The following is a 4,019-nucleotide window of genomic DNA, read 5'->3' as shown; positions in this document are numbered from 1 at the left end:
GGTCATGTTCCTCAATACTGCCAACCATTCAAACCAGCGTGTAGCTATCTCCAAGGGAATATTGCTGTCCCAGTCCGTTGCACTTCGCCAAACATCCTGAATTAGGATTTTTCCGTGTACGACAAATGACGCTACCAGCCCTAAGGGATCGTAGATGCTCATAACCAACCGAAGCATTTCTCTCTTTGTCGGGATCGTGTCCCCATCTAGCAGAATCCACACCTTCTCGCAAAACTGTAGTGAAAATGTGAAGACATCCTTCTCCGGAATCCACGCCATTCCAAGCACTCGTTCGAATCCAATGTCCTTCTCCGGTAACATGGCTTTCGATGACTTCTGGCTTTCTTCACCTAGCTTGTCTAGCACGCTCCTGTCGCTCGACATCCAGTTGCGGATGTGAAACCCCGCTCGCTAATGCACCTCGATTACTTCCTTCGCCACCGCGAATGCGTCCACTGCCGTATCAAAACTATCTACGTAGTCGTCCACGTAATGCCTTCTTTTTACAGCTGCCGCCACTCGCGGAAGTTCTGCTTCTTGTTCTGTCGCATTTAAATTCTTCACGTACTGTGAATGTGCTGGCGAGCAAGCTGCTCCGAATATCGCCACGTCGGACACCATCGTACTCATAGGAAGATCTGGGGAATCTCTATACGGGAATAACAAAGCGCTGCGATCCTCTTTCCGAACGAGCATTTGCAGAAACATTTCTTTAACGTCCGCTGATACCGCTACTTCTCGCTCTCGGTATGGAAAAAGTACGGACAACAACGGAATCAAAAGATCGGAACCCTTAAGCAACATCGAATTTAACGACACACCTTCAACCTTCGCCGCTGCATCCCAGATGACTCGCACTTTCCCTGGCTTCTTTTCGTTAACGACAACTCCAATCTGCAAAAACCAAGTCCGTCGCAAATCAAACTCTTCTATTTCTTCCGGCGTCGCCTCATGTATATAGCCTTTGGCCTTGAAGTCCGCTATTTGTTGCCGAACGCTATCGTAAAGATCGGGATTCCGTGACAAACGCTTTTCGAGGCATCTGAAGCGTCTTTCCGCCATGGGTCGGCTATCGGGAAACTCTATATAATCGTACCTCCAAAGCAATCCGATCTCGAGCTTTCCACTGCTGGTACGGTGCATGGTTTCTTCCAGAATCTTATACGCTCGCTGCTCTTCGATTCCTTTCACAGCTGGGGCAACGGCAACACCTAGACTTTCGACGTCAAAAAAGCGCTGAACGTAGTCGTGGAGATCAACATTGGTAGGATCAGCATGCACGTGGAGCTGCCTGTGGGACGTGCTTGCTAGCGCTTTCCGCAGACTCCCACATACTGCCCATCCAATCCTGGTTTTTGTTGCGATCGGCTCGTGCAACTTGCCCTCCCGCAATTTCAAAGTAACCAGTATATGACAGTTGTTCTGCCCGATCAGGATACCTGGCACAACGGACGAGAAACTCTTCACCGGAAGCTTACTTAGATGAGCAAATCGTGCAGCGAGCTCTTCGTAATTCGGGGTCTGTTGCGGTAAACCGAGGTTGTCGACAGTGTTTACTTCAGATAACCGATATCGCTTACTACCACTAACTTCCGATATCTCCATCGTTACAACTTCCGCACCAACAATAGTTTTCTTGATGCCACCAGTCCATTCAATACGCAAGGTCTCCTGTTCTCCGTTGACACCGAGTGCATTTGCGATCGACCGCTCAATGAGTGTTACCGATGATCCATCGTCGAGGAACGCGTAGGTGTTAAACTGCCCGCTTTTACCAAACAAAGTAACCGGGAGGATACGAAAGAGAGTCGATGACGAGAGTTGACGATGAACTGTTACCACCGCACTGGTAGTCTTCGAAGCTGCCGGTGGGTCGTAAACGGTGATGTCGCTTAGGGCAGTCGTTGATCCCACAGATCTCCCCTTTGCAGGGCTACCGTGCGTGCGATGTGAGGCAGCGAGCACAGAGTTTATGGACCTTCACTGCCTTCCACTTGGCATCTAAATCCATCCTTTTGAACGAAGAGCAATTTTCGATTCGGTGACTGTCGACGTTGCAAACTGCGCACGATTTGCACCCACTCGTGCTATCACCAACTTCTTTCTTCTGTTCATAACTGTTACCTGTTTTTTCTTCTTCCTGACGACTCGTGTTCGGTTGATCCGTGGACACGTGCGCGTTGACAAACGATCTTTCCCTTGGTCGGTTCCGCTCATCTTTCGCGGATTTCTGGGGAATGGTTGCAAGCTGTGTCACGCCGCTCGCAGCTGAGGATATTTTCGCCATATAGTTACTAAATACCTCCAAGTCGACAACTGGAATTTGTTCCTGATAAAGCGCCCAGTTGAACTTCACCTTTGCTGGTAGCTTATCAACTAGTTCTTGGAGGAGGATTGGATTTGCGAGATGTCGTTCGAGCCCCACTGCTTTCAGATGTCCACACAAATTTTGAACCACCAGCCCAAAACTGACTAGTGTCTCCAACCGATCTGGTTTCGGAGCAGGGGTTTCCCGTACCTTGGCAATCATATTATTCACGATTTGTTCTGGGCGCCCATACAACTGCTGCAGAGTAGACAAGACTTGGGGTACTGTCGACGGATGGAGTAAAAAGCTGCTAACGGAGTCCTTTGCACTGCCTTTCAGGCTTCGCTGCAAACGCAAAAGATTTTCTGCGTTACTATACCCGCACGAGTCTGTTGAATGCTGGTAGCTGCTTATAAACAGCGGCCAATCGATCGGATCTCCGGAGAAAATCGGAAGCTCCTTCGAGACCACTTGCCTAGCAGCTAGTTGGTAAGGGGATGGGCCGCGATAGTCGCTTACATCCCAAATGTATGCATCATTGCGGTTTTTCCCAGGGGTGTGAAACGAACGTCAAATGCATATGATTGCAGGGTAACCGTTTTTTCTGACATTTCGGTCCGAGTGACGGCTAACGCTTTATTCAATGGAAATTCTAATTGCTGGTGAACTAGTTGAAGGATGCTCTCTTCACTCCTACATGAGAAAGAGATAGCATGATTACATACCCTTGGTTTTTCCAAGGTTTTTCTTTCTCTTTCCTGCATACGCGTTGGATAGGTCGTCTGCTCGATTGGAATGACACTGACAGATAATTATCATTCCAATGTTGACATCAGGGGGGATCTATCGGTAAGGAATTGTGAAACTCACATGTGAAGGGGCAGGCAGGTGACCATAATTTTCAATGCCGCTCTTACTACTTTTTTTCTTACCGATTTGCTGCTCTTACCTGTATATGTAGCTTCCGAAAAGTTTATTAGTTTGTTTTATTTACGCTAAAAAGCAGATAAATCCATTATCGGGATCAAAACAATACAAACGACAATTGCGCTGCGTGTTTGGGTTTGAGTTTCTGTCAACTGCAGCAGACAAAAATAGAGTTGCGAGTCCCTTGGCTCGAAATCAATCACACGCCGTTTGGTCCATGACAGTACAAACGTCATGGACCAAACACCATCTGCGGTAACCACCCCATCGACATCTCTATATCGAGCTGCAGTAAACGTCAGCGACAGCATGTCCGGGGCTCAAAATTTGACAGCGGGCCCAAATCAGACTGCTGGCAGTTGAGTGAAACGCAGTGCTGAATTGCTATCTCATTTTCGCACACACGAGATGTTGGCGGCGAGAACATGGTTGTCTGCCATGGGCTTGGCGGTAACGCACACATGTATGGAATCTGACAGCAATAGATCCCCCCTGGTTGACATTGTCGCCACTCTGTATATAGTCACTCTAGGACATTGGACTTACTTTTGACAACTGATTCTGCTCGATCTTCGATTGGAATTTTCGGTTTAAGATGGCGACTCTCTAAGGCTCTCTAGATCTATAAAAACGAAAATATAGAAGAAGCATAACGAAATATAAACAAACGTTCATAAGGCGAGCATAGAAAAGTGTCAAAAGTTTTCATTTCATTAATTTACTATTGACCGTTGTGCAAAGTGGATCCGTGTTCCTGTGTTGTTCGTTTCTACTCATAACTTCC

Source organism: Sabethes cyaneus, chromosome 2 (genome assembly GCF_943734655.1).
Source record: "Sabethes cyaneus chromosome 2, idSabCyanKW18_F2, whole genome shotgun sequence".
NCBI classification, from domain to species: Eukaryota; Metazoa; Arthropoda; class Insecta; order Diptera; family Culicidae; genus Sabethes; species Sabethes cyaneus.
This window is presented reverse-complemented; position numbering follows the sequence as displayed.